Consider the following 8,533-nt stretch of genomic DNA (forward strand, 5'->3'; position numbering starts at 1 on the left):
CACCAAGTACTAGTACTCCTGATGTCACTACCCTCGACAGTCCTCAAGATTCCCCTATTAACGTGCACTTCCTTCTGATGACCACGTTGACGCATGATGTTGGTAGTCCAACATCCTCCATTGCGTCTGGTGCCTCCAACTGGAGTCGAACTTTCACAATTCCAAATTTCCATGCAGAGATTCCCATTTACTACAGGTTGACTTTTACAGCAGCGGTTTAGAATAATGTTCTCGATACAAGCACTGCAAGTGCAGTTATTATCTACCATTTATTACTTCCAGAATACGTACAATAAAATGTCATGTAGGGGGTGTGCTACAGTGGATAAGACTCCCAACTCCCGAACCGAGGACCCGGGTTCGAATACCGTCCAGTGCTTACATCCTTGGGCAAGATTTTTTACCTACGATATCATTCTCGACCCAGGTGTAAATGGGTACCTGGCAAGGCTAGGGTAATGATAATAGCAGGGCCATCTGGTAGAGCAGTATAGCAACACTGAAGAGGCTACCCTGGGTAAATAGGACCTTTTTCTTACTATTGTTATTATTAACATTATTATTATTATGTGTGCGATGAATATCTATTTGTTTTTTCCTACTTTGTTTAATTAACGTGTGATGCTGTGTAGATTTGGTGGGCGAATTTGGACGAACGGCGGACGAATAAGAAACGAACGCAGAGCGACCAAAACTTTCGATCAGCGGGTGCTAAGCGAACACAGAGCGGATTGTCATTCCGTTCGTCATCCGCTCAAGATTTTGGACATGTCCAAAATCAAAATTTGGCTCCGGCGGATCTCTGCGAATCTCTGCGAACAGCTAGCGGATACAGCGAACGTCAAGCGGGTCACAAACGACGAGCAACGGATGTGAGCGTATCTCCAAATTTTCGGATCCGCTGGGCATTCGTTGGCTCGATCCACTCTAGTGTGACGGGGGCTTAAAGGCATTATTGCCTGGTAAACAGAGTGACACCATATGATGTCCACATTCTTTTCAATTTCGTCTTTTCTCCCTTTCATTCTGTCCTTCCCTTCTCTCCCTCCCCTGCCTCGTTCTCTCTCTCTCTTTCGCCCTAACATGCTCCGTCGCTGGGAGCACATGACTGACGTACACGTAATCTAATCTTGCTGATAGGTTAAAGTAATGATGATACCAGACTTGAGCATACATCACTTTATTGAGTGATGTGAACGGGTGTAATGGCTTTCAAAGAAGCTTCAATTACTCACAACATGCGAATCCCCCGTGGACAGGATAAAGGCATCAGCATGATGATTAATTGCACAAAGGTCAGAGCATTATTTTCTACTTCTTCTTCTTTTTTAATCTATTCAAATATGAAATGAAACTCCCAAAAGTACAGGCCTGAATATGCTGCACAGTAAATCTGAAAGCACTGGCATGGATGTGCACGCCAGAGTTCAGCAAAGCAAGGGCAAGTATCATGTTTAGAACTCAGCTTTTTCCAACATTCATGCAAATTCACCTCCTCCCCCCCCCCCCCCCTTGCCATTTAATCAAAGTAATTAGCCATTTGCAGAGCTATTACTTTAAATGTGCAGTGTATTTGTTCTGAAGGGCCTGATACGCGATTGCATTTCTTTGCATTTTCCTACAACATCTTCCTTTTCTCTCTCAATTTGGAGCGATACCGAAAAATCCTCACACCAACACATAGCAAGTCTTCTCATCACACCAGAATTCCATATCATCAGACAAGGTCTATTTAATGTCTTACAAAATCTCGTGATAAAAGCTCCACATGACCAATGATTTCACACAAACCCTGGTAAACCTGGAGATTTCACACCTTTCTGCATTTCCTTCATGTACATGCCATCATCTGATTTCCATGGGCCTCTAATAAATGAAATAAACCAACACTTCAAACATATTCACATCTACTGAAGATAGGAACTACTGGCAGGACAGTGTCTGCGGACTAAAAGGGGAATAGTACAAGTTGTACCTCCCAGCAAGTCAGATTTATAGGGAAATCTAATTCATGACTGCCAGTTACTGGCGTCTAAATTGTAAACAGCAAAATGCTCATAAGGGAATGGAGAAAAGTACATTGCTCAACCTCCTGGTCTGAAAGAGACAGGAGCACTAAGTTCACTAAACAGCACTGATATTGCCGAGCTAACCAGATCAAGTGCACTCGACTGACGAAACCATTGCTATTATAGTCCATATCATAATGCTCTGCTTTATCTATCCGAGTATGGCGTATCATCATCTTGCAACATCAGCATACTGGACGTGAACATTTCAGTACAGTTACACAGAGCATAATGACCCCCAGGGACGCACAATCTGCCCTGGCTGACAAAAATGAGCGATTACAGTGTCGCCACAGTAATAGTGCATTAAGGAGTCCTGAATATCGTTCACATGTCCTCAACATGAAATGGTAGGGCTTTCATACACCTGTAATATTTTGTGTTCAGCTCTCTGAGGAAGTTTTTTTTTTTTCTTGAAGCAGAAGGGGTCAAAAAACAGTTAATTTTTTGTCATTTATGGTCAGATTCTGGTTTGTTTGTTTGTTTTTCGTAAACCTTGCAAATTTCTACCCTGTCCTTTCATTTCTACTGATGCTTTGGTATGGCAAATTGGACAACAACAACAAAATCACACTTAATCGTAGAATTATATCACTAATCCCTTCATAGTAATCTGTGTGGTTTTAGAGATAATTGTAAAATCATAAACTTTGAATACACTAGTCATACAATACAAAAAAAGAGAAAATAATGCTAATGGAACACTTAAGGCAGAGAAAAATGAATCAAAATGTAGATATACAATGCATGCTCCTGTCCATATTAACTATTATGCTCATATAACCTAACTTCTTGCATTCATTTCTAGTAATATTGTTCTTCCAGTATACCAGAGCAAAGCAACTCCTCCTCTTTTCACCACTGATTTTAATACATGGGAAACAAATTTATCACCACAGGCAACAAATTTTCTGCCACGCTGCCATACTCTGTTGATGGATGACTCTTTCACGCACAGTGATGGTGGTGGTTTCCTGTTCCAAAAGAAATATGCTTTATACATATAACCTCTCAAATCAGAGTCATTCAAGTAGTCTTCTGGCAATACAGCAGAGCAACTTATGCATAAACACACGCATCAAATTTTCCCACCCCTTGCCGAGAGGGGGGAATATTTGTCCTGCATTAATGGCATGATTCTAGGGAAAGGAAAGAAAAGAAAAATTGAAGGAGGCTGTAAACTTTGAAGTATGTAAAAGAAGGGTCCTAAAAATGGGCATAAGAATGCATATATCCCCAGCAGGAGGGTAGCGACACCTGATTTTTCATGCTTGTCACATACACTGGCCCCGATCTGAGGATTGTACGCCCACGAGGTATGAGAGGACCCTTTGCGACGGTCGTTTTGCTTCTGCAGAAACTTCTTGTTTAAGGGATGCGCCTCCACGGAGTTCGCCACTGTAGAGACGAAGCTCCTACATCATATCTCAATGTCACTTTCTTTACAGCAGCAGTTATATATCCTAGTAGGACTTGAAACTTACTTGAAACTAGAGTTCAAAGTGCATGTTGAAGCTGTGTTCCACATAGCGGTGTTGTGTATAAATATACTTACTTTTACACTAATATTGCTCATCATGTTCTAAAAGATGTAACTAAATTATACCATTCGAAGATAACGTCATATCACATTCCTATCACATATATCTCAAAATAACATTTGGCCACTGAGAAGATTCAAATTCAAACTGATTACACTGCTTCATAGTAATATTACTAATTAACACACAAATATAGCATCATCAGACACAATCAACAACAGACATCTGCCTCTTCAGTGAAACAAAAACGAAATATGAATAGTATATCGTTTCCACTGTTTGCTGCTGTCTTTATCTTAAAAATTCAATAAATCTATAGATTACAAATAACACGCTCTGTGAAAAGCAGACGATGTACAGATGCAAAATCAATTAGCAACATCACTCAAGATTGATCGATTCTCATAATTAACACAAATGAAATTTCTGGATTCCTTGAGTCATTACAATTTGCTTCCACACAAACGGGTAGCCATAGTGGTCTCTCTAATCAGGCGGCATGCTCAGAAATCTCTGTGCAGCCACAATTACAGTTGGCTAGAGATACTTTCATTTCAAGCATCACTTTTTTCCCCTTAATATCTTGATGAGATTTTTTTTTTCCTCCTTGGCATGCGATGAAATGAGCCCGACATTGCAGCAGTCTTCTGCCTGATGGACGGATAGATCGGCAATGTTTGGTTTGAAAGTGAAATAGGGCCAATAATGAAATGCATTGACTCGAGAGATAATTTGCCAATTTGCCAAGCTCCCCTCTCCTTTTTCCTGTGTCATCCCCTGTGTCTCTCACTCCTCAAACAGGCAACACGCATCACTGCTCGGGACGCAGACGCCGCTCGAACAACAGGGTGCGGGGAGATGACGGATCAATATGTGCTTTGCAATATGCCTCTCGACAATGAAAACATGGCGCATCTCTGGATAGAATGCCAAATCTGGCTAGGTTTCTCCAGAGGCTTAAAGGTGGCTGTCTTTAGCCTGTAAGTCAGATGTAATAACAGTTTCATTCCACGGAATATTATGCACAGTTGAAACATTAGATGTGAACATTACATTAGGGGAGGCACTTTTAAACCCACTGCATCATGAAATGTCTGTACTCTGTTCTGAATTGAAACTGGCATTTTGAAAACTATTCTTTCTCCTATGTCAGCTGTCATAAAATCTTTAATTTACCTAATGTAGGTACAGCAGTCACGACAGGAAAAATATAAGCGAAATGAAGCAGAAGTAGGCAAAGTCTCACATATCTTCGGAACAAAAACAATTGGGCAACATTTTGGCCAGCTCAGAACTTTCTCTAAATTGCATACAACAGACAAAATTTGAGAACCATGGCAAAAAATATCTGCTACCAGATATGGCATGATGTTAATGAGATTTCATATCATATGCTATTTTAAAGTGTCTTGTAGCTATTATGTAGCACAGATGTGAGTATATTGGTTTAAATTATGTCAAATAACATCAGCATTTAAGGGGGTGGGAGGACAAATGCTGAAAAGAGGGTACATGATTCTCTACTTTGTTTTACCCAGGCCCCCATATCCCAGGGAATGCTTGAATTCATCAGTGAAAAAAAAAATCCTAGGTGCAGAAAGATAAACTGAAATGTATAGAGTACCAAAGTGATGATGTCACTGTCTTTTGTTATAGCTTGGTTAGAACCAGGTGCGCGCACAAACACAAGGTCAGGTGAGGTTGTTTAGAACTAGTTTCCATGGTGATGAATGGCACTGACATGAAACTCTGCTACTCTATTGTCTTTTTGAAAGGTGATCCCATCATGCAGGAATGCCACACACCTGTGACAATACGATATCTACATGATATTGATCAGCCTTGACAGCAATATGGTAATCATTGTCAAAATACCAGTTTGCACAAATTTTAGTGGCACTTTATCATACTGTTTCTAAGCTGTCATTATAGCAAAATGAAAAATCCCCCATTAGGGAGGGGTCTCCTTGGGTACATATTTTAAACTGTAGCACTAATTCTATTATTCACTCTAATACTTGCACTATGTTTCAAAATGACAAATAGACTGCATCTCTACCAATTACAAAACTGTTTCTGCGTAAGACAGATTTAAAAACACTAATGGCACTAGTCATTTAGGTGAGCTAGTTATGTTGCTGATATGTGATTTTCCATGCGCAATACAGTCATTTTTTGATCAGCTGCATGTATGTAATTCACTGTACTGATAAACTTTGCATTTGCTTAGACTTTTGTCTTCAACATTGTGAGGGGCTCATTTGATCTATGATGGCTTTCCTGATGATGGGAAGAAGTGTCACCATATTTACAGCTCCCTGTTTTAAGACTGGACAGGGATATTATGATACATACTATCGCTAACATGCAGAAAGTTGTCAAAAGAGCTAGCCTTTCCAATGCGCCATCTACTGCTTGGTGCTTCAGCAAACAAGCGCAATGCCCTTCCGGATGTCTCCGAATTATGTAAGCCCCTTTCCTCGGACGACCTGAAACTTGAGCCCACAAATCCCCATTTCGCAGTGTGTGTGCCTTCACATCACCCACAGACAGCACTCTGCATGTAGCATAATCCTACCCAGCCCCCCTTTGCCTCAGTTGTTGCTCAGAGTGTTGAATACCCATACACGTTTGGCTCGGGCATTCACGCATCCCGCTCCACATCAACTCAAACAGCTCATCATCGCCGCAATGCCACGCAAAGCTCACCTCTCCCCTTTTTTTTATCCTCTCTCTCTACCCAGGCCGACGGGTTGCGAAAATCCCTTTTACAGTGAATCGCCAGCAGAAGCGGCTTTTTGCCTCTCTCCACGTACAAATGCACAGAACTCCCAGCACTCGGTAGAAGCGTCACCTAGATGAAAAAAAGAAAGAAAGAAAGAAGAACTCTGTGAGACTTGCTACCATGGGTCTTGGAACATCATACAGCATAGAAAAGGCCTGCTTTGTGATGTCAATTTCTCCCTCTGTGAAAATTTGAAAAGAAAAGAAAATTTTAACAATTGGAGATGGAACAAATATAAAAAGATTAAGAAAAACAGACATCCCAGTGTGCAGATATATAAAAATTCTAGGCATACTAATATGCATAAACAATTCCTGAAGACTGGACAACTTGTTCAGAACATTGTCAACATGGCAAAAACTAACAAATTCTGTAAACAGAATACTTATACCAAATAAATGTAACAGTAATGCCAACTGGAGAGCCCGTGACTACTGGCAAGGTCCCAAGGGAAAAGTACCACTTAGTATGAATACAGGAATTGGCTACGTAGCAGATTGAGCGAGAAAGAGTAAGGGGGATGCCAGAAAACGTTCAAACAATAAGCATTTTTTTTTAAATGACACAATAGTACAACTTTTAAGAAAAAACGCAATGGCGCAAAAGTCATTTGCTCATGCAGGAATATGGTGAATGAGCAGAGTGTTAGGAAACATTGCATGCACATTTTCTCTCTTTTCACAGTAGGGGAGACTCAATGCAAGCATTCAAAATCGTCCGCTGCTAAACACAGCATTTACGGTGATGGCAGGTGCGGGTCCCACGGGCATCACTCGAGGGCTCCCCAGACTGTTGTGCAGCCTGCAAATGTCATTGGAAAGCTAGTTCGTTATCGGCATTACGTGGGCACGCACCTGTAATGGTGGCGATACAATGGACGAGGGATGGGGATAGGGGACGTAGACAGAGAGCACGAGAGAGAGGGAGGGATGCGCTTTGCAACATGCAGAAGCCAAATTGGTGTTTAAAGGCATTGGTTGCCATCATGTTGATTTTTGTGAATGGTCTCAGGGTATCTGATGATGGCAGGTTATTTGTCATTGAACAGAATGTGCTGGGGCAATGTTATAAATGCAAGAGTCACATCAAATTTACATACTTTGCAGCTTGAAGATTGTATTCCTTTGTTTGAGACCCTTTTTTTTCTTAGTCAAAATGATGATTACTGTCATTATTTTGTAAATGGATACACAATTGTACCAAATGTTGGTAATGATAGTCAGAATACATACACTTGTAGTGGCAAAGCCATTTATCATATTGAAGTAACCTGACAAACTTGTACAATATGATTAGATCTACATAATGAATGTGGAATTTGCATTTTTTTAACATACAACTACATTTTCTTTTTCTTTCTTTTGGTGGAAAGTCAATTGCCTCACAAAGAAAAAAAAGCATAGGATTTGCCTTTGATGGAAGATGCAGCTTGCTCTCTTTAAAGTATGCATTTATTGCTTGATAACATGCTGCTTTTGTCTACATCTAAATCCAAACACAATTCCATTTTATCAATCAATTTCATAAATCTTGTTTTACGGACAATTCAGCAAAGAGTCAATACAGAGCCTACAATGTCATGCCACATTCAAATCACAAAAAAACTTCTTGCAACATAGAAATCAGCAATAAAAAGCCCTGGAGAACACTGAAGAAATCTGTTTTACCATGGGCATGAGATGAAAGAATATCATCTCATCTACTATCAAGTATGAATCCTCTAAGAATTTCACAACCTTTCTTGCTACTGTAGGTACACTGTTATTTCCAATCATATAATGGCATTTTCTCTTGTCACTGTGATAGAAATACTCCTGTGTTAGTAAATGTCTGTGCAAGTGTAGCAAAAAAGATATTCTGCAAAGAAACAAACAAAAACAAGAAAAGTATTCACCTGAAATGTAACATTAGAGTACATTTGCTGTCAGTACCGGTAAGTATCACACCAGCAGACTATACATCAGCAGTACAGAGGTTAGACATGGAAGCATCATGCCACGACAAAAAATGAAAACCCAGAGAAACGACTTTGTGCCTTGTCACAACCTCCCCCATAAATCATCCCAGAAACTGTCCTCTGATTAGCATTTATTGCACACACCCATACGGAGGTGTGTACATGTATGCAACGTATCCCA

This window comes from Diadema antillarum, unplaced genomic scaffold (assembly GCF_040938485.1).
Source record: "Diadema antillarum isolate AM-2024a unplaced genomic scaffold, OU_Dant_1.0 scf00000090, whole genome shotgun sequence".
Taxonomy (NCBI): domain Eukaryota; kingdom Metazoa; phylum Echinodermata; class Echinoidea; order Diadematoida; family Diadematidae; genus Diadema; species Diadema antillarum.